This window comes from Carlito syrichta, unplaced genomic scaffold, assembly GCF_000164805.1.
Source record: "Carlito syrichta isolate Samal-C Ts95f unplaced genomic scaffold, Tarsius_syrichta-2.0.1 Scaffold303563, whole genome shotgun sequence".
In the NCBI taxonomy this organism is placed as follows: domain Eukaryota; kingdom Metazoa; phylum Chordata; class Mammalia; order Primates; family Tarsiidae; genus Carlito; species Carlito syrichta.
The window spans coordinates 253,760-280,655 of NW_007247659.1; the positions used below are offsets into that span (position 1 = coordinate 253,760).

A 26,896-nucleotide genomic window follows, 5' to 3' on the forward strand; every position below is an offset into this window, starting at 1 on the left:
CCAGCAGTTCCAGAGTGAGGAAAATCTTGAGAATCAGAGAAGCTGCAGGGGATGATCCCTCATCTTCTGGCAGCATCAACACAGAGAGGGCAGCAGATTTGGACTGCAAGAATGAGTCTGGTTTCCAAAACCCCCTTTTTACAATGTGGTCACCACACTGTCCAGTTAAGGCAAGGGCGATAGAAACAAGACTGAAGCTACAAACCCTTTGGCTCCTGGAAGAGATGAGGATTGTGTGCATCGGGATGATTCTAATCAGCTAAGGATAGGAAACGATGGGATTTCCATGTTCACTTAGTCACGGCATTCCTCCTTCCCTGGATTGGGTTTTTCTGTCTTTCTGCCTGACCATCTAAGCTGCAGGAAGATATAGGCCATCTCAGGATTTTGTCTCTCGAATTAAGTAGATCCTGTTGCCAGATTTTCTGCCTATTTCCCCAGATACTTTGTTGGTCAGTACTGGCTCTGGTGGGTGTTCCTGGTTTAGGCTTTTTACTTTGACATGAACAAAGAATATGGCTGGATCAAATGTTGACAGGCCTGAATCCTGACCTGAGCCACTAGGAAAACTTGTTAGGGGATTTTAAGAAAGTCATTTAATACCCTCTCTGGTTCTCTATTTTCTCATCTACTTAAGTCGATGGACCTCAGGCAATTCACAAGTAGGATTCTAATAAATTAAGAATTCCCTAAGAAATTTTATGTGACTTAGGGCAAAAATAGGATACGTAATCTCTTTTAATTTCCAAAAAAAGTTCTTGCAAGTCAACCATCAAGGATATTTTTAAAATTTTTCATCAGCATATAAAGAGCTAAGAATGAAGTTAACATATCACTGAAAAGATTAGCATTTATAAAGGAGTACCTGGAAACTGATGCTAGACATTATTATACATGCTCTAGAAGACAACAAGAAAAATTTCAAGTCTGCATTTAACACTCAGCTCTTGTTAAATGTCTAACTAATAAGAAAACTGGGATGCCAGGCTCGGTGGCTCAGCCTGTAATCCCGCGCCTTTGGGAGGCTGAGGTGAGTGGATTGCCTGAGCCCGTGGGTTTGAGACCCGCCTGGGCAGCGAGACCCCATCTCTACAATAAATCAAAAAATTAGCCGGGCATGGTAGCATGCGCCTGTAATTCTGGCTACTCTGAAGGCTGAGGTGGAAGGATCGCCGGAGCCCAGCAGGTTGAGGGTGCAGTGGCCGGGAGCGGCCACTGCACTCCAGTCTGGACGACAGAGTGAGACTCCAACTCAAAAAGAAAAGAAAACTGGGGAAGATCTTTTCCTCACTGCCAGCAGTTACAGAGGAGTCACAGAAATCTGGAGGTCATCACTGACCATTTCTACTCATTTAAGTATACTAAGGTAACTAACAATAATATAAGTTGTCATCAAAAAGAATACAAAAATAAAGCCAAAAAATAAGAGATTTCAGGAAATAAGTTATCCACATTTTGTATGGGGACAGCCTCTATGATGGTCCCCAGTGCTCTTTGCCTCCGGGAATTCTTACCCTCATGTAATCCTCTCCTCTTGTACATAGGATAGACTTGGAGCCTAACGAACAACCTGTAGGAAACTGAATCCTCCAGCAGTTGAGGCTTCAGACTGCAGCTATGACCAACAATTTAATTATAGTCTCATAAAATAACTGAGCCAAGCAGCACCTAGGTAGGTACCACCCAAATTCTTGATTTCATTTATATGAGGTAGCTAGAGTAGTCAACACCTTAGAGACAGTGGTTCCCTGATGCTGTGGAGAGGAACAAATGGGGAGGTATTGTTTAACGGATTGGGTTTCAGTATGTGATAATAAAAAAAATGTCTGAAGATGGGCCAGGTGTGACGACTCACGTCTATAATCCCAGCACTTTGGGAAGCTGAGGGAGGAGGACTGCTTGTACCCAGGAGTTCCAGACCAGCCTGGGCAATATAGTGGGACCTCATCTTTACAGAAAACAGCAAGTTTGCTGGATATGGTGGTACATAACCTATAGTTCCAGCTACTCAAGAGGCCGAGGCAGAAGGATCGCTTGAGTCCAAGAGTTGGAGGCTGCAGTGAGCTGTGATTGTGCTACTGTACTCCAGTCTGGGTGACAGAGATCTAACTCAAAAAAGTGAAAAGTTCCAGAGATGGATGGTGATAATGAGTGGACGGTGCCACTGAACTGTATATTATACTATCACATTTTTGAAGTTCAAAATAGTGATTGAAATTACTTTTTTTTTCCAGAGACCTCGGACTAACGTAAAATTTCCAGAAAATGCATTATGTCCTCTCAATATGATACCACACATCTTCTAGTGTAGATGTATCCTGATCTAAAACATACAGCTCAATGCGGATGCTAAACAATTCTGAGGGACTTTGTCGAGGCTTGGAGGTGCTACCTTTGCAGGTAAAGTCCAGAATAACAGCAGGAATCTTGTTAGTCTGGGGATAGGATAGACTGTGTTTAGAAATTTTTATTGGAGATATTTATTTAAACTGGACAAAAGGAGACAATGACAGCCTGTCATAGCAGTGACCATTTTATTGCATGGCACAAAAGCTTGCAGAAACTGGCTAGAAGTATGATTGGTGATGGTGGCGGTAATAGCAAAGGTAGTGTTTTGGTGAAGAAACCAGAGAATCACATGAAACTAAACTGAACATTGACCTTCACATAATTGAAAAAATACTGGCAACTGGTCTCTCTGCTTTTCCTACTTTGGAGTTGAATGATCTCTTTCTGCTACTCTCTTCTTGCCTATTACACTCTCTCAAGTCAGTATTTTCAGTAAAATTCTTTAGTTTCTGCCTCTCAAATAACATGGCATGATCCTATAGACATAGTGCTCAGTGCAATATGATTCAGACTCTGTGTCTCAAATCCTAATTTTAGGAGGGAGAACCCAATTGGATGAAGTTGGGTCATCTGTGCTGGTTCAGTGAGCTGCAATCAGGTTAGGGTTATGTTGAGTGTCTCTTAAGGAGTGGGCTGTGCAGATGTCACTTAGGCACGGGAGGGTGCCATGGAAGAAATGATGGGTGTTTCCAGTACAAGATTTGGGCTTAAAGAGAAATACTCCATATTGAGGTGAAAATGGTAGAAATTGATATCTGATAGGATTTGAGAATTTCCACTTGAGGAGATTTGTGGTGAGTGAACTTTGAATTTGCTGCATAAATGAGCAAATATTTAGTCTGAAAAAACTATTTTCTGGATTTACCAACTTCAGACTCTGTGAACATTGAATTCCCAGATTAAAATTAAATTTGTATGCATTCAGTTTCACTGTAATTTGAACTACTTTTGGCAAATCATTTTTTGTAGTTTCTGTGTCCTCACTTACACATGGGTATTAAAAATACCTGCATTATCTTATAGGGTGCTGTGATTAAATAGATAATACAGATTAAGTACTCTGAACTATAAAGTGTCATGCAAATGTAAAGTTTTATTACTAACAAGTGAATACTATGTGATGAGTAATTTTAATAACACTCTCCTTGTACTCATCCTGTGAGTGTGTGTTTGTGTGTGTGTGTTCCTGTCTGTGGAGGTAAAGAGGAAAGGGCGGAAGGAATGGAAGGCAGTGTAAAGCTGCTGATTAAAAGAGATTTCACAAGAGAAGGAAATGCTGCAGTGCCCTGTGGGGACCATTTCTGCGCTCACGTTCCTCTGACAATTTCTGGGCAGAGCAATTACTCCTACTGCGACCAACTTTTTTTCCCTCTCCAAGTGATATGTGAAGTGAAGGACATTTACATGAGACAAAAGAAAGAAAACCACTTGGCTTAAAAAAAAAAAAAGAGGTACAATTTAAAGTTTATGGGCTGTGGAGACTGTGAGAGGTTATTTTGATAGGTAGGAGTTGTAGATGGCATGTGCTTGTGAGTGTATGTGCATATGAGAAAGAGTATGTGTGTGTGAAACACATACACACAGAAAGAGAGAGAGTCACGTAGTACAAAACACTGAGGTAGTTGTGGTTTTCCTCCACTAGCCTGTAGAATCAGTTCTGTGTGGGATGTGTGAACTGCTTTCCATTGTCTACTTCAGCAGATCATGATGGAAGAGACCACCTCCTTCCAATCCAATCTAGTGAGGCTATTCCTAAGGGCTTATGAATGGAAGAAACAGTTTTTGACAGAATTTAAGTGAATAGTACTGCTTGCTGGATATTATTTATTTTTAGAAAAGAGAAGTTGAGGAGGGACTAGGAAACTGACATTGAATGTCAGGTACTGATTATCTCTGCTTAGGTTCAAAATAGTACTATGAAGTAGATATTATCATCCCTAATTTACAGATAAGGCATTTGAACTTCAGAAAATTTAAATAACTGCTAAAGGTCTGAAGCAAGTAAGCAGAGACTCTAATATTCAAGCCCTGGCTTTTTTATTTCCAATTGCCTGTTCTTTCTATTGACACCATTTTGGGACTGGGGACCCCTAAACTATCATCTGAAGATTTAGTGTGGAAACACTTTCCAAGAAATTATTTATCTTGATTTAAATGCTATATTCAACAGCTTAAGATGAAAGGGATAATTTAAGTTATACCTGCTGGTAAAATCCAGATGGCTGAAACATTATATTTCTATAAGGCCTTTATTCTAGGAAGGCAGGATACGTGAACACATGCTCAGTGCTAGGAGACTGGAGAAGGCACACTTGGCCTCACCTCTCCTTTCTGTGTGTACTAGCCAGAATGGACTCTACAAATGGGTCTGTCTTTGATGGAGAGTTTGAGGGAACTCAGCCTGCAGGGGCTTGATGAGTGACTAGCACTCCTCTGAACCCTTTGGGGAATGCATACTTATAAAACAGAAACAGAACAATATTTATCCTTGGTTGCACCATTACTTTGGTAGATGGTAAAAGGGAAATATCAGAATAGTAACAACATATATGGAGCGCTTACTATGGCCTGTGTATTATGTGAAATGATTCACATGTATTGTTTCTGTTTCTTCTCATAACCACACAACATCTCCCTAAAGAACATGTCCCCTCTGAAGCTTCGCGATTCCCTATGGACACAAACTGGGTGTGCTTGTAGATGTGGAAAGAACTAATATTCTTCTGTACTGAAAACTGAAAGAAGCAGATGATTCAGTATTTTGAGACTGCATAAATCTATCTCATGTGTATGCAGTTTCTAACCTGCGATGGTTTCCTGTTGCACGTGGAAGTCTTCTCTCCGAGGGGCTAAGAATCTCCACCTTGTGACTCCAGTGTATTTGTCCCTGATTCTCCACATCTGTCTTCTCTGACCACATCTTTTTACTAGAGTTTCCAAAACTTGCCCCTATCCCTGTTGTCGGATGCTGCCTTGGTCCACAGTGTCTTTTTCTCTCCTTCCTTCTTCACTCCCATCTAGCTAGGCCTTGGATTTCTTTCCTGTTTTTCCCAGTGTAAGTATTCTCTCTCCTATAGAATTTGCTGGCACTGTCTGCTCTTTGGCTTCACAACCATTTGACTTAATTCTTTCAGCTACGAGGTCACGAAGGAATCACTCGCATCAGTGTTTCATTGCAGGCTTGGCCAAACTGCCTGGGTTTGCATTTTAGCTTCACCTCTTGGTAGTTACATAATGTAGAGCAAGTTGCTCTTTGTGCCTCAGGTTTCTCATCTGTGAAACTGGGATAATAACAGAACCTAGCTCATGGTGTAGTTATGAGCAAGCAACGAAATTAAGCATGTGAGTCATTTAGCACAATACATAGGCCATGATAGGCGCTCCATAAATGTTGTTATTGTCATTCTGATAGTGCCTTGTTTATGGTCACATATGAAGACTATACCTTGAATTGAATTGTGTTGCAAAAGTGGTTATTGTGGCACTTGCTATGGTAAGGAAGCAGCCCAGGGGCTCATGCTTGATCCAGAGACGGGCTCACAAAGGGCTAGGTGAGGGTGGTGGCTGGGGGAATGGAGAGGAGGAGGTATTGTCATCATATTCCTAGTCCTTATGTTTGCACAGTCTCTGTGGCTCCCAAATAGACAAGTTTTCCTGACACCCCCAAGCCCAGATATGGCCATGTTACCAGACAACAAGCCACTTGAGGCACAACAGTGCTTATACCTTGGTATAGCCTGATCATCTTTTTAAACTAGAGAGTTGGAGCTAAACCTTTAAACTGCCATAGTCAGGGAATATCACAGATGTGCAGTATGTAGTACAGATACCTTGTGCTCAGTAATTTTTCCGTTTTAAACACTAATAAGTACCTGTTGCATTCAGAATTCTGAATTAGGATAGAATGAGAGTTTGGCATAGTTGAAGTAGCCTCAGACTGGGAGCCCAGGGTTTGAGTCACTAGTGTGGTAGTTGCATAATACTCATGATAATTGTGACTGACAATCACAGATCAGTGAATTGTGCTACTTAATGTCAGTGGGCTCTTGAGAGATTAGAAGTCACTGGGAAGCCAGGCTCAGTGGCTCAGCCTGTAATCCCATGCCTTTGGGAGGCTGAGGTGAGTGGATTGCCTGAGCCCATGGGTTCGAGACCTGCCTGGGCAACTTGGCGAGACCTCATCTCTACAGTAAATCAAAAAAATCAGCCGGGCATGGTAGTGCGCACCTGTAGTTCCAGCTACTTGGAAGGCTGAGGTGGAAGGATCGCCGGAGCCCAGCAGGTCGAGGCTGCGGTGGCCGGGAGCGGCCACTGCACTCCAGTTTGGGTGAGAGTGAGACTCCAACTCAAAAACAAACAAACAAAAAAAAAAGTCACTGGGAGAGACTAGGGCTCTCCTGAAATACTGGGGTCATTTATGTTTTGCTCATTCTCAATTGAGTTGATCATGTGTTCTCTTACAAGAGGCACTGAGTGTTGTCACCACAGCATAAACATTGGGTTCCTGGGGCTATGGAGTAGGACAAGGGGGGGTGCCTTTTCCCTCCAAGGTTTTAAGGATGTCCTCCACTGAGGAAGATCGGGATTACTAATTAAATAACAATTCTGATCCTGAGAATAAAAGCTGGGCATCATTTGCATAGGAACGCCATTAACATTTTCTTGATAGGCTAGTAAACTTCACCAGTGCTTTGGCTGCTTTCTATGGACTGTGCTCCTTTGCTTTTATTGCTAAGTCATCCTTCAGAGAGTGGGAGTGGCTGACTGCTGGAGGTAATGGGGTAAGTTTATGAATCATATGTTCATTTATGGCAACAGATATGTGTCTACAAACATGTATGAATTTGTACTAATCTACTTTAGTCAACATGATCTTGTTAATTTGTTAAATGCAGGCACAGAAAGCCCCAAATTATGCAAGTACATAAAACAAAATTAATCTCATTATCTTTTTTGTTAGTATGTGTGTGACTGGGTGTAGCTGTTATGTACGCACCCCTCTAGACCGTTGTTGGATCTACAAGCCTGATTGTAGCGAAAACTATGTGTTTGTGTGTCTAAAGTACGATGAATTGTTTAGCATTCAGAGTGAGGTAGCAGGTAGAAAATTGTTCTGATTCTGGAAATGAGGTGAAAGAAGTGAGGAAAAGGAGTTAGAGTTTGGTAATGAGATTAGAACATCTTGAAATATTCTTTCTAATAGAATGTGTAAATTGTGATTGAGGAATGGTATATTAGAGAATGAATCATAGTCAGGAAATTGAGAAATCTATTACTATACTTAGGGTTCGGTGCCTCTGTGGAACAAATAAAGAATTATTTTAGGACAGAGTCTGAAGTTGTGTGTATAATATAGGAATTCATGTATGAGTTGGTATGTGTTGGAGGTAAGAAAGATTTCCTGTGGAATCTAGAAGGAGGTCATGAGAGGAAATATATAGTATCTGTCCTGGCAATCTTGTGTGAAATAGAATGCATGTGCCTGGGGAAGAAAGGAAGGTGATGGATTGCTGTTGGCCCCTCCCTGATATATCTTAGAAAAGTTGGATCCTTACTGGTGGCTAGACTCTAGCTAGACACATGTGGGCACTTCTTTTCTGACAGACCACTGAGGTCGGAAAGGAGAGTTACTATTGGCCAAAGGGAAAGAAGTCAAGATCTGTCCCCGTGGGTCTCACTGGAAAAGGCTACCAGTAGGTCCTGACACAGCTTCAAAATGGTGACTTTTCAGTGCTGTGAGGACCTTGTGATGTTCAAACTGTCTACAGTCTGGTGTCATGATGTGGGAGAGTGAATGTATGTTGTAGTTGGCAAGGATGGTATGAGAAGGAGGGTGTCCTTGGGAAGACCCTGAGCTTTTAGGGACCAAATGAAGTAGAAAGACATTCTATCCTGTACTCTGAATTGAAGACAGCTTATTGCTATTTCACTTTGCCAATGATGATTTTATCACCAGCATTTCCTCACAAATGAATTTGGGTGAGAGAATAAAATTACTTTACAAACTCTTTTAGCATGGAATGGAACTAGAAGATGACATTTTTTTGTTTAAAATTAGTTCATGTGGCAGCTTTGGAATGTGATGAGAAAGCTAAACCCTTGCTAGTCACAGCTAGGGTCACAGAAGGATGTAACTCTCTTGTAGAGATGATCCCTTTGAGGTTCAGAAGGAGAAACTGAGGCCTGGAGAGATTCAGTGGTTTTTTCCAAGGTTACACAGCTGTATAGGGTCACAGCTGGTTTTTAGATCTCTGTACTTTGGATGTGACCAGGCTTACGAAAAAATCTGTTTATTGGCTACCTTTTTCCTTCCCATTTTATTAAGTCAGTGAGAAACAATGGATCAACTCACTAAGTGTTGACCAGTATCTCTGAAGAATAGTCAGGCTTGTTGAGGTCCTTTTTGCAAGTTATTACTGGTCTCTCTAAAATTAACCCTTTCTTTTGCCTTGTGTTATCAAAGGATTGTTAAACCATGGCTTGGCTCTTCACATACATATTAGACACTGTCTATAATACAGAAAATACAATTATTCACTGTCTCCAAATTAATTTAGATAGCTATTTTAATAATTTGGGAATCCCTATGGTTTACCTGTTTACTTTGCCTAAATAACTATGATTGTGCCAGGACAAAGAACTTTGACAATTATTCATATAAGCAAATATTCAAGAAGAAAATAATTACCGTTGAGTCTGCAGGATTTATATACCGTAGTAATTATTTTTTTTTGTTTTCATAGGCTTTAACCTCATGGCTGTCTTTGGAAGGATACAGGAGTCTCATATATCTTACTTCCTTTAATATATGTACAGTGATAATTCTTACCTTTTCAGTAAGACTTTTCCTGACCAACATAATTAAAATTGCAAAGCTCATCCCAGCATCTTCATCTTTTCCCTCTGCTTTATTTTTCTCCATAGCACTTAAACAGTTTAACCTACTACATCTAGGTATTTATGTCTGTATGTATGTATGTCTCTATCTATCTATCTATCATCTATCTATCTATTGTCTTGTTTTTCTAACCACAGAAACGTAAGTCCCATGAGGACAGGGATTTTTATCTGTTCTGTTCATTGTTGTATAGTTAGCTCCTAGAAGAATGGTTGACACATTGCAGGAGTTTAAAAAATAATTGAACGAATAAATGAACTGCAATAGATTTATCTTTCTCCAAAGACATGCTTTGGTAACCTGATGATGAGTAAACAAGAGAAATGAGGCGCGCATTGGTAGCAGTTTCTCTCAGATCCCACAAAGAATCTGAAACAGTGCTCTCGGCTATGAGCTTAATGTGAATTGATACTTCTGGTACTTTCAAAAGACTCTAAAATGTCCCAGCAGCTATGGAGACTGAAATGTTGCAGAATTTGTGTTGTCTTTTGTTTCCATAAGGCTTTAACCTTATGGATACAGGTGTCTCTCATATTTCCTACTTTAATTTAGAAATTCTATTATTCATGCATATATACATTTTCTTTATTTGCATCACATTGTAGGAGATGGTATAATATCCTCCTTAACAGTGGTGGCTTTGATTTTGATTGCTTGCTTTGGAGTCTGGCTCTGCTCCTAATGAGACCTGGACCTTGGGCAACAGAGCCTCCATAAGGCTCAGCTGATTCATTTGTAAAATCAGGATAGCAATCACTACTCAAAGATGGTTGTAAGGGCTAAATGAAGTAATGCATGTAAGTTCCTAGCCTAGTGCAAGGCACATTCCAAGTACTTGGTTAATGAACCAAATGCTATTTTATAAAAGAATCTTACAAAAAGCCTAAACTAGTGTGTACGCTGTGGGGCGTTACAGCAAAGAGTGTCAAGCAATGGTAAAAAGATCTGGTTGTGGAGTCCAAAGGGCAGGTATTCAAATTGTGGCTTTGCTTCTTATCAGCTATAAAACATCAGGCTGATAAGTTGACCTTTTTGAAGCTTAATTTTTCATGTGAAAGTGAGTATTGGAGCACTAAAATATCTGGGTTGCTACAAAGATTGCACTTGACAAATTATGGGAACCTCTTAGCATATTTGCTCAATATTTGTTTATTATTATTAGCATTAAATTGTACAACTATATGTTTGTCATAGGTAACCACTCGTCTGAAGTGAGTATTTATCATGCATTTCTCTGTGTCCTTACTATTTACATAGATATTTGTAAATAATAGATATATATCTGCTATAATATATAATGTGAGATTTGTCTATGTTGATATGTATCTCCAGTTTACTTATGTTCACTGTAAAATAACATCCTTTCTCCAGCTGAGAAAACTTTATTTTTCTTCAATATCTTGCAGTTAAAACACTGCTCTTCTGAATGTTCTTGTATGTATTTTCACGTGCATATGGGTGATTTTGGATATATATCTGCGAGTTCACTGGATACTCTCAAACTGATCTTCAAAGTGGCTGTACTCAATTACCATCTCCCTATTATTGTCTGCATTCACCATAACATTTGGAATTGACAGTCTTTTTAAATTTTGTCATTTTGAGATTATAAAATAATATCCTGTGTTTCAGTTTATAAAATAGTATCCTGTGGTTTCAGTGTGAATTTTTCTGAATACTAATGAGGGTGAACACTTTTTATTTATTTATTTTCTGTCTTGCTCAATTTTATATTGAGATGTTTATTTTTATCTCGTTGATCTGTATAAGTCTCTTGTTTGTTCATTCATGTTATTCTGAATTCTAGCTCTTATTTTTACAATATATGTTGGATGCATCTACTGTTGTGAAGCTTTGCTCACTTATTTTATGTTAGTTTCATGAACAAAATTTTACATTTTAATGGAGTCAAGCCTTATTGGTTTGTGTTTTAACATCAATATATTCCTATATTACATCACATATATAAAACTAAAAATAATTTTACTTTTATCTTCCTGAAATTATTTTTATATAATAAAATAAAGGCCTAAAGGTAAAAAGGAAAAAGTTACAGATTTAAGAAGATAATAAGAATCTAACATAATATTCATTGACTTATTTATTCTATTTTTTTCTACATATGTTTTAGATTACTACCTAAACATTATTATGTCTGGAAACAATTGTTGTTGTTTTTTTTTTTTTTTGGCTTCATCCTTTTCAGTCTTATAAATGTTCTTTATTTTCCTGTCTTACTGCATTGTTAATATTTTTTAAATTATAAGCTGCCATAGACATGGGTCATTTAGTTGTTTGGGTTTATTTTCTGATTTTTAAGGGAATGCTTCTTATATTTCACCATTTAGGAAGTAGGGTTTTGATGAATACCCATTATCAAACTAATTATTTCCAGTGTGCAAAAAATTTTACTATGAGTAGCCAATGAATCTAAATGATTATATGGTGACCTTTCTTTAATGAGCTATTGTGGTGAATTATACAAGTGTATTTTCTAATATTAAAGGATCATTGTATTTCTAGAAGAACACTACTTGGTCATTTCTTAATATGTTACTGATTTCTGTTGCTAATATTTTTTGTGTGGGCTTTTTTTTTTGGCTTTTCCATTTATATTCATGAATAAGACTGGGCTCTAGATATTTTTTTTTTCTTTCACGTTGACACAAAATGCTTTCTTCTTTGATTGAATTCTCTCTCTTTTAAGCATTAAGAAGCATTGATAGTCAGAGGAGGGGTGGACTAGGATAGAGCAGAGCTTGATTGGATTTAAACAGAGTCTTCAGGATCCTGTGTCTGTGCATCTCTGAGTTCAATGTAGTCCTCTTTGTGTTGGTACAGGAGATATGTAAAAAGTAACATCTCTTTACATTTCTAGTCCATTTTAGCTATCAATTGAGGGAACTCTCAAACATTCCATTGTACATGATATCCTTTCATTTTATCTTGTGACTAGGCACTGTGGTTCACAAATAAAATCCCGGGAGGATGATTGATGTCAAGAGTTCGAGACCAGCCTAGGCCACAAACAAGAAAAAAATGAAAAAAATGAAAAAAGTTAGCTGGGCATGGTAGCATGTGCCTGTAGTTCCAGCTATTTGGGTGGTAGAGGCAGATGGATCACCTGAGCCCAGGAGGTTGAGACTGCAGTGAGTTGTGATCATGCCAATGCATGTCATCATGGGTGACAGACTGAGACTCTGATTCAAAAAAACAAACAAAAGCCCCTTGTGATTCTTTACATTTTTTTGAGGTTTGAGTCTTCATTATTAGGTGCATATCAAGCTTGATCCCTGCTAGCTTCCTGGTGAACTGACACTTTAATCATCATGTAGTGACTCTGTGTCTCCTTAATAATGAATTTATACCTAAAGTCTATTTGTCTGATTTTTTTTTAGATTTATATTGCTCTCTTTTTTAACTTTTAAATTGTTTTTATGTTAAAATTGGAGGGTTCAATTCAGGGTTAGGTATACAAATATTTATTGTGCTGGTACCCTTGTTGAAGAGATGTGCACCCCCTTCCCCAGGCAGATTTTGACTACTGTCAATCCCACCTCCCTGCTCCCCATCCCCCTCGCAGTTTTCCACATCTGTCAATCCTTAACTTGTAGTATTATGGTAGTTGGTCAAGGTCCACTTATGAGTGAGAACATGTGATACACAGTTCTTTATTTCTGTGATAGATCACTCAGTATTATAGACTCTAGTTCATCCAAGTTGATGTGAAGTTCATAATTTTGTCCTTCTTTATGGCTGCATCATATTCCATCATGTATATATACAACATTATTTTTCTAGAGTCCTCTTTTGTTGGGCAACATGGTTGGTTCCACAGTTTTGATATTGTGAACAATGCTGCAATAAACATGCATGTGCAGGTATCCTTTTCATAGAGTATCTTTTTCATAGGTATATTCCCAGTAGGGGGGTTGTGGGGTCACATGGAAGGTCAATTTTTGGATCCTCTATGAATCACCAAACTGTTTTCCACAGGGGTTATACTAGTTTACACTCCCACCAACAGTATAGAAGTGTTTCCATTTCCCCTCGTCTTCTCCAGCATCAGTTGTTTTTTGAGTTATTGATGATGGTTAGGTGGTATCTCAGTGTGGTTTTAATATGCATTTCTTTGATGACTGGTAAGGCTAAACATTTCTTCATGTATTTTTTGGCTGCTCATATGTCTTCTTTTGAGAAGTGTCTCTTCATATCTTTTGCCCACTTTATAATGGGGCTGTTTATTTTTTTCTTTTCGGCATGTTTGTGTTCCTTATAGATCCTAGATGTTAGGTCTTGGTCAGATAGACATTGGCAAATATTTTTTCCCAGTCTGTGGGCTGTCTCCCTGTTCTCTTGTTGGTTTCTTTGGTTTTGCAGAAGCTTGTCAGGTTGATGAAGTTCTACTTGTCTATCTTATCTCTTATGATATGGGCACTTGGGGTTTTGATCAGGAATTGGATGCCAGTTCCAATTTCCATAAGGGTATCTCTTGCATTTTCTAAGGTTCTTATAGTTTGAGGTTTTATGTTTAGGTCTCTGATCCATTTAGAGTTGCTTTTTGTGTATGGTGATAGGTAGGGGTCGGTCTTGTTTTAATCTTCTGCTTGTGATCAACCAGTTTTCCCAGCACCATTTACTGAATAGGTTCTCCTCTCCCCAGTGGTTGGTGGTGGAAGCTTTGTCGAAGATGAGTTGGTTGAGAAATTGAGGTTTTGCTTCTGGAATCTCTATCCTATTCCATTGGTCTACATGCCTGTTCCTGTACCAGTACCATGGTTTTTTATTATTGTAGCTATATGCTAAGTATAAAGTCTGGGAGTGTGATACCTCTCACTTTTTGTTTTTGTTGTTGTTGAGGATTGCTTTGGCTAAATATGGTTGTTTATGTTTCCCTATGAATTCTTGTATTTGTCATTTCCAGGTCTGAGAAGAATGCTGCTGATAATTTAATGGGTATTGCATTGCATCTGTAGATTGTCTTGGGTAGAATGGACATCTTAACAATGTTGATGCTTACAGTCCATGAACATGGAATATTTTTCCACTTGTTTGTGTCATCTTTGATTTCTTTGAGTGGTGTTTTGTAGTTTTCATTGTAAAGTTCTTTCACTACTCTGGTTAAGAAGATGCCAAGGTGTTTATTTTTTTTTGTGTGGCTATTGTGAATGGGATTGTGATTTTGATTTGGGTTTCTGTTTAATTATTGTTGGTGTATAGAAATATGACTATCTTTTACACATTTATTTTTTATCCTGAGACTTTGCCAAAAAGAAGGTTTTTGACAGATTCTCTTGGATTTTCAAGGTATAGAATCATGTCGTCTGCAAACAGGGATAACTTGTCTTTCTCTTTTCCGACTTGGATAACCCTCATCTCCTTCTCTTGTCTGATTGTTCTACCTAGCACTTCCAAAACTATGTTTAAAATGAGAGATGAGTGAGGGCTTCCTTGTCTTTTCTAGTTTTCAGGGGAAATTGTTCCTATTTCTGTTTGTTTTGTAGTATATTGGCTGTGGGTTTCTCATAGATGGCAAGTTAGCAGCCTAACAGATCATCCAAGGAAACTGAAAAAGCAAGACCACAAAAACCCTAACTTCAGAAGAATCCAGATCACCAAAATAAAAGCACAAATTTGGGACATAGACAACAAAATATAATACAAAAAAAATCAATGAAACAAAAACCTGCCTCCTTGAAAGGATAAACGAGATTGATGGACCTCTAGCTAGATTGATGAAGAAAAAGAGAGAAAAGGCCCATAAACACAATCAGAAATGCAAAAGATCAAGTCACAACTGACCCTGAAGAAATACAAAAGATTATCAGGGACTATTATGTACACTTGTATGGAAACAAACTTGAAAACCTAAAGGAAATGGATATTCTGATATTACACAACCTTTCCAGGTTGGAACAAGAAGAAATTGAGAACCTAAATAAGCCAATAACAATCCAAGAAATTGACTATGTCATAGGAAAACAACTACCAAAAAAAAAAAGCCCTGGACCAGATGATTTTACTGCAGAATTCCACAAAACATACAAGGAAGAACTGATATCAATCCTATTGAAAGTACCCAGGCAATTGAGAAAGATGGAAATCTCCCCAAATCATTTTATGAAGCTAACATCACATTGATACCCAAACCAGGTAAAGATCCAACAAAGAAAGAGAACTACAGGCCAATCTCCTTGATGAACATGGATGCCAAAATTCTTGACAAGATCCTAGCAAACAGGATCCAACAACACATCTCAAAAATCATCCACCCGGGGTGCAGAGCTGGTTCAACATTCACAAGACCATAGATGTAATTAAATACATCAACATGTGTAAAAACAAAAACCAAATGATTGTATCATTAGACATGGAAAATGAATTTAATAAAATTCAGCACTCTTTTTTGATAAACACTTGAACATCTAGGCATCGATGGAGCATACCTCAAAATATCTGTTAATATAACTCTACTAGCTTTCACTTAGCATTCCTCTCACATATTTGTTTTCCCCCTTTACTTTTAGTGCTTTTGTAAACTTGAGTTTTAGATGTGTCACTTATAAGAAACTTTAACTAGATTTATGCCTTAAAATGCGATCTAACCTTTGTCTTTTAACTATTTAAGCCCTGTAATAACTGACATGACAAGTTCTTTCTAAGGTCTTATTTTGTACCTTCCGTTTTTTTCTGCTTATGTGCCACTTCCAACCCCAACCACTTATAAACGTGTATTCTTTCCTAACTTTTTGGATTGAGCATTTTCGCACTCCCCACTAACCCCAACAGTTTTTCCACAGTACTACATTGGTAGTTATACTTTCTATGTTAATATGGCAATTTCTCTTAAATTTTAGTTCTCATATCCAACTCAAATGGGCATATTGTATCTTGGGTCTAATCCTTTTTGTGTGCCTTTACTTGATCCTGCCATCATTTTTCATAGCTTCTTTCTCAAACTACATACCTAGTTTTGCCTTCTTTTCACTTTCCTATCATATGGACTTGTTCTGAGTCACTTCCCACATCTTGTAACTGCTCAGCTCCACTGTAAGAGCTGGCATTTTTTAGTTGGCCAACAGAGACTATTCATATTCCTTGTTCCTTTGACCACTCTTTAATCTTTGCCACTCTTTAATCTGCTGCTAACCAGAGACCTCCCTCAGTTCCTTGCCATGTACACCCTTCCACGATATGACAACTTGCTTTCCCACAGCAAGGACTCCAACAGGGAAAGTGAGAGTCAGTAAGACAAAAGTCACAATCATTTAGTGATTTAATCTTGGAAGCAACATCACAATGTTTTCTCTAGTTTCACTAAGTTGCAAGTCACTAGGTCTGGCCAGCACTCAAGAGGAGAGATTTATTTGAACTATTTTGTCTTTAACATGGTTGATTCTCCCAAGTTAGTTGGTGTAAGAAAGGAATTACATTCATTTTAGTTTCCACTTGAGTCATTCATTCATTGTGGTGTAAAGCAGTACTTTTCTTAAGTAAGAATTAGAATATATTTGAGTGTCAAGGAAAGATGACTTTCTGCCTTAGGAGGAGTTGAGAGACCATATGCATGTCACATATGTGTAATACATACACACATGTAACACATAAATTTAAAGACCAAAACAGACCATGCATGGTGGATCATGCCTATAATCCCAGCATTTAGGATGACTGAGCCAGGAGGATTGCTTGAGCGCAGGAGTTTCAGATCAACATAGTCAACACAGCAAGATATAATCTCCACAAAAATTAAAAAAAATTATTGAGCATGGTGGTGCATGCCTGTAATTCCAGCTACTCAGGAAACTGAGGTGGAAGGATCGCCTGAGGCCAGGAGGTTGAGACTGCCGTGAGCCATGTCTATGCCACTACTCCAGCCTGGGTGGCAGATTGAGACCTTCATCTAAATAAATAAATAAATAAATGTCAAAGCAAAATGTTTGATTTAATAACTTCTGAATAAGTTGATTGCAAAGTCTATTTTATTTTTGAAGGTCGAGGCCAATATCAATGAAGCTCCATTTGTAATTTTGAATTCCTCATGACATAACTGTTATAGTTTAGGATATTAAACTATATTTATATATTTTATTATAATGAAAGACTTGAATTACTTTGTGCTTACCATGCTGTTACATAGGAAGGACACTGGTCAGAAATATTGGTTGTCGGACATAGCACAACTTCTCTAAATGTCAGTTCCCTTATTTGTTAAACGAAGTTATTGCTGTCACAATCTCAAATGAGATGTTTTGTGCTTTATAAATGATAATGTTCTACCAGGAAATAGACTTACTTTGACTAACTTCTTGTTTCAGGCCACATGTGACCTGTGGGGCTGCTGCTAGAATGCTCAGAGAGCTATAAGTGTTCCCTGGTGCTACTTTTCCAAAAGTCATGGTTGCCATATGGAGGGCAACCTTGTAAACACAAATACAAGTAAGCTAGACTCTGCCATAAAACAGAAACTCTACACCCTCTGGTGGCTGGCTTTGTTTCCCCAGAGGAGAGCTGTGGCAATCTTCAGAGTATTATCCTGCAAGGCCACACTGCCGCATGTGCCCAGAAGGTGGACACTGCTCTCAGTTGAGGAATGGAATATATTTGGACACTAAGGAAAAACCACTCTCTGCCTTGGGAGCTCAGAGACTATGTTCTATTTCTGGTTTCAACTTTATGTACCTTTGTGACCTTATGCAATCAGCATTGGCCATTTTTTCCTCAAGTTTATTACTTTTAAAGTAAGAGATTTGAAATCAGTAAACTTCGAGACTACTTCCAACTCTAACTTTATATATTTTTTACAAAATGAAAATAATTCCAATTTAGAAACATGTTATACAAGTAACCTAGTTAATGCCAGTGTTCGTGGACTATACATCCGCACTTCTTCTGCCAACCCTAAATGCAGAGTATTATATTGAACATTCTGGGGGACAACAGAATGTGACTACATTGGGGAGGCTGTCAGTATAAAAGAAGAGATCTGTTCCCCTGTAAGATGCTCTTGACCTGGTGGGCTCTTCTAATAAGATCTCAACTCTCACTTGGTTTGCTATTTCATTTGGGAGATGGCATCAGAGCATATCATCACCTGTAGTATGATATAAAAATAAATGAGAAGGAATAACATATATATAAAAATGGGGCTAAAGTGTGGCATCTGATTAACAAAGAATGACTGATGAGCTAGTGGAATGAGAGTCAGGCCTTTGGGGGAGGTTTTCAATCAGATTTTGTAGAAGAGATGCACAGAATTCTGGATAAGACATTCACAGTATGTAGCTTCAGAATCTGGCCCTAGATAGAATGTATGTATGGTGGAGTATGTGTCTGTCCCTTACCTTCTTTTGAGAAATGAAGCCCTTTCATCAGCAACTTTGAAATGAAGCTTAATTTTTATGTGGCTATTATTTGTGAATTTACAAAGTCAACTATGAAAACTTTTTTCCCCCTATATGTTAGGATTAAGAATTCAATTAAAAAGTCTGTCTCCTCATCCCTTTTTGGAAAGAATGTCAAAAACATCCTTCTCACAGTGGAATATCAGACATCTAACCCATTTTCACTTTAAGGTTGTAATTTGTTTATTTTTAAAAAATATTTTTGAGAGGGTCTTGTTTCCTACCTGATGACAGGGAGCACAAAATTTTTTTTTAATTGCTATTGTTGGTATTTTTCTCTACTGTCATCTTTATTTAGCACCTGTGCATTAAAGACTTCTGTAGACTTCCTTCAGTGTGATAACTTCTTAAATAAATATTATAGAATTTATGGTGGGCTTTGGCTTTCATTTATTTGCCCTAGATACTATGTGAAATATAGTAGGAACAGAATCAAAGAATTATCACAGCTTTGACTTTTCTAGGGATAATCCATCTCTGATGTGCAGTGTATATCTCTACCTAAAGACTAACTCATGGCCAAATGTTAAACATTTTAAATTTGGTAACATAATGAATACATCTACCTTAGATATTAGACCAGTTTGATCAGTGCCTGTTTCCAGGACTATAAGCACAAATATTGGGAAGCACTGATGTTGACAGGAAAACTTCCATTTTTGAAAAACAGAAAGGGTTCGATTTTGCCTTTCCATATATCTCTCTGTACAGTTGACTGACCAAACCAAGGACAGGTATGAAGTGCCCCATGAAAATGTGCCACCCTTCAGTGGAAGTGCTGCTGCTTCTTTGACCTATGAAGTTGAGGTCTCAAAACAACCATTTAGCATCAAAGAGACCAGAAGAGGCAACAATCATGTTTTGTAAGTTTTAAAAATTTATCTGAAGATCAGAGTAGAATAGGTATGAAGAAGAGAGATCTGTGTCCCTAAGGAATGGTGCATTTCAACAATATTCCTGAAGATTGTAAGCCCACTGTTAGTGACCAGACTCTGTACAACGTAAAGTATGTATTTTTTCTGGCTTCCTTCCACTTTTCTCTGTTGTTTTTTTTTTTAATTTTATTCTCTTTATCTTCCCCTTTCTTTTCTCAGTCTATCTAACCACCTGCCCACCTGTAAATAGTTACTGAACATCTACTATCACTTAAGTATAAAGTTCTGGTCACACAGTAGAGTGTCTGGGGAACAAATGTAAGAAACGTACCACAAGGTACCTGTCTTCAAGGAATCCAGATTTCTTGGTGTACCTGAAAAAAAATGTCATAGAAAGGCAAAATACGACCAGTGGAGTCACCTAAATATAAAGGACACCTTTCTAAGCAATTGCATTATTTTCACCCTACTTGCACGCCCTATGTCTAGGTTTGACTCGAGCATCGGGCCCCTCCTGTTTGCTGACCAGTTCCTGCAGCTCTCCATCCGACTGCCCAGTGCTAATGTGTATGGTCTGGGGAAACATGTGCACCAACAATACTGGCATGATATGAATTGGAAGACCTGGCCCATATTTAACAGGGACACAACCCCCAATGGGGTAAGCTTTCAGATGGGCCCCGTTTCACTGAACATCATAGCCTCATTCTTGAAGGTCACCTCTAGTAGTAAATATAGTGTTTTAGAGTAAGATTCTAAGGGGAGATTGCCTGAGTTTGAATTCTGGTCCAGCTACTTACCAGTGATGTGGGTCTGGGCAAGTTACTTAACACTCTATGATTTCAGTTCCTCATCTGCAAAATGGAGGTGACATGCAGAGTTTTGTGATGAGGATTAAATGAATTGATACGTGTAAAGTCTCTGGAAGGATGTCTGCCACATATAAGGTACTCAATAAATGCCAACAAATTTACATTTTCCAGTTTTGGAGAAAATGTTATTTATATCTGAATTCTGGACAACAGTTGATTTTTGTCTCCATATTTTTAGTTATTTAAAAATCACTGATGCATCAGGTTTGTCATAAAAATAGGGTAAAATCCCAGCCAAAACAATGTATGAGTCATTCTTTGTGAAAAGAATAATTGGGGTAATGAAAGCATAGACAGAATTTTATTGTTATTATTGTTAATATTGTTTAGTTTTATGTTTTGCTTTTGTTTGTTTTGACTGCTAAAACTTGATGCAATGTTGTTTTCTAGGCTTAACAATACTCTTAATCAGCTTTCCTGGCTAAGCAGAACTAATGGTTGGATGAAAGGAGATTATGGCAGTAATTTATAAAGAACTATTTTAGTATATTATTTCTATTTAGTAAAAGAACCTTCCAAAATAAGAATAATTTTCTCATTGAATAGATAAAACTGAAGCCTATAGAAGCCAAATAAATGATCCAAGGTAAAAATAATTTGCCAATAATAGAGAAAAAAATCTAATCCCTCCTGTGTCTAATATAAAGCATATGCTCTGTAATATACACATGCCTGTCAGAAAAGCAGAAAAGGTGTTGAGGCAGAGCAGCTCACCTAGGAACAGCTAGTGACGACTGTTTAATTAAATAGCTCAGATCCCTGCTAGTTAAAGTGTGCAGCATGAGAACCACCATGTGAAAGAGGTGGGCTTTCAGTCTCTTCTTCCATCTATTGAATTAAAATCTGCAATTGAACTAAAATGCCCATGTAATTCACAGGTACACTAAATTTTGAGAAACTATTCTAGAGCAATGATTCTTAAATGTGACAACATGTAATTATCTGGGGGAAATGTTTTTAAAAAGCCATGTCTGCTTCCATTCCCAGGGATTCTGCTTTAATTGGTGGAGTGTAGTTTGGGTTGATAACTCCTGTTCTGGAGTCTAGAAGACTAACCTAGACTACAGCTCCATCTAGTTGTCTGATTTATACTAAGACTTAATGGAGCTTTTGCAGATGAGATGAAGTTAGGTTAAGACAGAGCAGTTTGAGGGGGGAGTTTTTAAAATTATGCTTTCGAATTTCTATTCTCTCACCTTTGAACAAATATCACAATCTTCACATTCCTACTAGATGAATGGTCATAGCTGTCTCATTCTATAGGAAAATATCAGTCCACTTAATTAACATCAACCAAATATAGACCCCATCTTTGAAAATTTGTCTGTGTCCTTATTGACCACCAATGAGTTCTCTGTCAATTAAAAGATTAAGACTGAGTTCCTAAGCCAAACCAGCAATGTGGTACTTAAACTACTCAGTTGTAAATTTTGTTTATTAATTATCTTTCTGAAGGATGTAACTAACCTATATAGTACACAGACATTCTTCCTATGCCTTGAAGATGCTAGTGGAGTGTCCTCTGGAGTGTTTTTGATGAACAGGAATGCTATGGATAAAGGCATATTCAAAAAAAGCAAACAAGCACAAGAGCGATTTTCAATCCCTTTCTTACAGCACTATGATAAAAGAAATGGATTCCTTTAGGAATAACTAACCCATAGCTTAGAGAGGGCCTGACATGTTCTCTGACTATTTCATCCTTACTTCATTACCTGCAGATGTGTTGTAGCTATGAGGAGAGGATTTTCTCCTAGCTTATGATTTTCTGGAATCTGGTGGCATGTGTTGGAATATTTTCTGTGTTAAATATAGGAAGGCTAACACTCTTCCCTATAAACCACTCCGAGACAGTTTCCATCCATTTGTTTTGCTTCTTCTTAAACTTTTCTTCTGTAGGTCCCAGTGGCAATGAGTTGCTGTAGGGAAAGAGGAGATGTGTCAGAATCTCCCGGGATTGATGGTGGAAGTGGGATCCTGATCCCTTCCGTATTCTCAGTCAAAAATCACGGAATTAAATCAGCACTGCTCAAAAGTGTGTTCCATGGATGTGTCACAAACTGTTTCAGGTTTGCAGTAAGATGAGTATAGAAATAGAGAATAAACATTGCTGTAGCATGCTTGTGCATGCATAATTGTTTTCCAGCAAACCATTTTCATGTTATTTTACAAAAGCATAAGTTTGCCGTGAATTGGAAATTTAGAAAAAAATAAAGATTTATTTCTTTATCACAGATGTTTGGGAAGCACTCTAGGTGATCTAAGATGATTCTAGGATGCCTAACAGATGATTCTAATATATCTAATTCTAAGATATCTCATGGAATCTTAGATGATTCTAAAGTATTTAAAGATTCCTAATAGCCTAAAAATAGACTGAGATAATAAAAGGACTGTATAGTTAGTAGCGGGTATAAAGAACAGGAAAACAAGCAGAGTCAACCTTAACGGGAAAGGCCACATGATCCTAGATACAATGTATGAGTTGTTCCTATGACCAAATAGTACATTTCAGTATTTCTTGAAGTCTTTTATCCCTGAATCCAAACCCAGATTAGAATGCAATTTTTGAGAATGGTGATTGGAACTTAGAGGAATTTTGAATTTATGATATAATCTGTGATTTTTTTTTTTTAGTTTGGTTCTTGCGTGATGTGAAATTCACTAAGGATACTACCTTAATATGTCTAGTTGGGTTATATTTTCACAATAATGGTAGGATTCAGGATGGGAGCAGTATGTTCTGTGGTTGTGAAAGTCAGGGCAGAAAAATGTCTCTAACCTCTTCAGTTTAATTCTTTCTTGTGGACCTGTAATTAATCTAGCAAAAAGACACTTAACAAGATAAAAGCTAGAGTATTTACACATACAATGTACATATGCAGGAGTGCTCAATGATGAGTAACTCAAAGGATTAGTTAGAACTTGGGGTATATATACCGTATTAATAAATGAAAAGGAAGGAGAAAAGCTATTTGTGGAAAATCAAATGACTGTTTTTGAAAGATGAATGGGCTCTTTGGAGAATAGATGGGAGATATGATAGGCTTATGACAATGTCTATTTGGGAATGGTGCTTATAATCTCAGAGATTAGATGTGTTCCTGGGAGTAAATTTATGACAATTGAATTGTATTGAGTCCTTTGTGGGAGTTCTGCTTTTACGCACATCACAGGTCTCAGTAACTTAAATGCCAGAACCCCCAAATAATTTTTATGCCACAGTGGCTTATTTGGGACACTTTCATGATCCTGACTCCTCTTCCTCAGAGCCTGGGTCCCTGCACAAGAAGCTAAGACTCTCCAGTCACTATTATCTAAAGTGTGTCACAGAAAAAAATACTTTGGCTCCCACATGCTGTGAGGATAGACTTTAATCCTCAGAGTTTGTCCTTTTGTATACAAAATGCAACTCAGTAGAATCACTTTATTAGTGGTCAGATGGTTAGTGATCCTCTGGTATAAAACTTGGTTGTTACTGCTCTAGGCTAATTTTTAAATTTTTATTTGTTCCTTTTTCAATCTCTCATGAAGTTGCCTTTCAGCCTGCACTGGCCGTCACTTACCGCACCATCAGAGGGGTTCTGGACTTCTATGTGTTCTTGGGAAACACTCCAGAGCAAGTTGTTCAAGAATATTGAGAGGTAAACTGAAGTAGCAAGTATTTAAGAAAAGTAAACTTAATTTGCAAGTGCGAGCCACAAAAATCTCTCCTTACGATTGAGACATTCAAGACCAATTTTCATTAAATGTAGTGAGAACTTGCTTGATATCATGTTTGTGTGTTATTAAAAAGGTAACAGAATATAAAGATGCCGAAACATGGCCCAACTGTCAATGATTGATAAGGTTGTTAAAAAAATAGACTAATATTCTAGCATACTGAATCAGTACATTGGAAAATGCAGTATGCCCTGTGCCCTAAAACAATGCTTAGGAACACTTTTATTAATAATAAAATATTTACTAACTTTCACTTTACATATTTATTTCAGCTCATTGGGCAGCCAGTCCTACCCTCATACTGAGCACTTGGATTTCACCTCAGTCGTTAGGAATATGGAACCCTCGTCAACATGAGAGAAGTCCTGGAGAGAAACCATGTGGCACAGCTCCCTTATGTAAGCAAGGTTTTAAGCAATTTTCTAGAAGTAAAGACATTCTCTTGAGTAATAAAAGCAACTGTTTATACTTTCTCTCCCTGAGTTTTATTTATTTTTGGTAAAGACATAATTTCTATATATTCAGATACCAGACTTTTTTGTTGGACCAGGTATTTCTTTCAAGGAGTCCTCGTTCTCTATAGGAGGAAATAGTATTTGGAGACCACAATCTGGGTTATGAGCAATCTGTTTTCGTCTCTATTTTTCTTTCTTTCTATTTTTTTAGATTAGAAAAGAAAATTTATTTAGAAAGTAGATCAGAGAAAAAGATTGGAGAGGGGGCCAGATGTTTAAGGAACGTTTGGTCTGTCTCTTTTTCTTATTGACTACATTTTACACAATGTGTTTCTATTTGAGTTCTCAAGGCATTTCTCTCTCCATCTTGAATCCTACCATTTTAATGCATCTCAGTGTAGCTCTTCTAGCCTTAAACATGTTCTTGGTTGGGTTGTTTTGATTCAAAAGTGGCATGGCAGGAACTTACCATAAAAGTGGTATTATATTTTTAGAAATTCTTCTGATGGTCTGGTTTAAACTTGCTTCTTAGGTTTAGTGTCAGGTTGCAGATACTGCAAATCCCCAATCTCCCTAATTCTCTTCAACTAATATGTTTTAACAGATTTTTTAAGGGGATATTGAGGAAGTGGAGTAATTCTAAACACAAAGGACTTAGGCTCCCAAATTATATTGTAGGACACAAGCTTGAGCCATTTAGGATAGCGTCCTTTTTTCATACTAATAAACTGAAGCTGTGAGAGGAAATAACTTGACCAACACCACATAGCTAGTTAGTGACAGAACTAGTACTACACAATTAAATGAATTTTACAAATAATGAAACAAGTTTAAGGTCCATGTGTGTATGCACTGGTACTTTGATTACTATTGAATTGGCAATAGAAAGAGTTTGCCTTTCTGTATAATGTGGTCATTTTGCAATTGAAGCAGAGCTTCAGCTGGTATTTTGGAATTTTGAAGAAATTCCATGAATATGAAGTGCAAAAGAAAGTACTTAACTAAGTTGACATTTTAAAAATCTGGAAAAACTGAGGACATGGGGGAAGCAGAAAGTCAGAGTGCACAAAGATGATCAGGTGGAAGAACCCAGTCTCTTTTGGTGACAGATCCCACTTCTCATCCTTCAGCACAAAGCGATTTGTGCATGTGGGTTGGGGGAGGAATCACAAAAGTGGTAGAGGCAGGACTGAGATAAGGGATAGGCACAAATCACCTTAATAATGAGAGCTCCTACTTGATGAACTCTTGTGGCAGGCACTCTGCCAGACACCTTTATAAGTGATCTCAGCAACCTCATTTTAATATTAGAATTCCATTTAAGTTTAGGAACTTTATTAATATTAAAAACTTCATTGACTATTAGAAAAACAATGCAACTGTTTTCAAGTCCAGATCTCTAATATTACAGTGGCCCTCTGTTATGTTATTCTCATTATTCATAGATAGATATTTCCTTCTTAAGTAATCTAGGCAATGAAATAATTAGACCATTGCTGTCACATAGCAGAGTAAGATGTGAAAGGGAGCATTTAAACATGGAATTGAATAGTATTAACTGAATTCATTGTAAGTATTGAATTTTGCTCAGGTAAGTGAGCAGATGGATATAGTAAGCACATGTCATGAAATATGTTTGTACTTTAAATGACTAAATTTGACTGTGCCAAATATGTTGAGTGCTATCACGGGGGCACAAAATTTCACAAGAACTGAAAAGGGAAATCTGAGTAGTTTTTTGCAATAATCTTCTTCTCTTCCCTACTCCATTCCCTTGGAAGTAAACACCTAGTCTGAGAAAAGAGCCAATTTCATTCTGGTCTCTACTGTTTTCATATAGATAGCATTAGGAAAGCAAAAATATCAAAGACTTGAAGAGAAGTAATTTTTTAAAATGTGGGGTAGTAAAGTGAGGAAGAAGGGAGGACAGTCTCTTCCTCCCTTTATCCTGTGGATAGAGTAAAATTTAGGTAAATTCATGGATGGCTATGCCTTTGGTTATCTTAGCGATTGGTCATCATTGTTTGATTGGTTTCTAATGCCAGAGCACCGGGCAAGGCTAGGATGTAGCAGTTAATCTGGTCACAGGGATGGAGTCAGGTCTTAGGAAAACACTGCCTGGAACTGATTAGACACTCTGTTTTAAAGCCAGGTTAGTGTTGGTGTTTGTTTCGAATAACAACAATAAAAAGTTGATTGATTCATTTTAACGTAGACATTCCCAGGCACTCAATTGTGCACTTCATGTATTCTTTCAGGATGTTCAGCATGCCAATATTGATTACATGGATGAGAGAAAGGACTTCACTTATGATCCTGT

General features: G+C 37.7%; 1 protein-coding gene and 1 pseudogene across 1 annotated transcript in view; both read left to right on the forward strand.

Moving 5' to 3' along the window:
- Window positions 1–24,426, forward strand: part of LOC110595695 — a 40,332-nt pseudogene extending 15,906 nt beyond the window's left edge.
- Window positions 7,039–26,896, forward strand: part of MGAM (maltase-glucoamylase) — a 210,499-nt gene continuing 190,641 nt past the window's right edge. The window contains exon 1 of the mRNA XM_008058647.2: window positions 7,039–7,130. The gene's annotated coding sequence lies outside the window, so the exon portion shown is untranslated. The remainder of the gene's footprint in view (window positions 7,131–26,896) is intronic.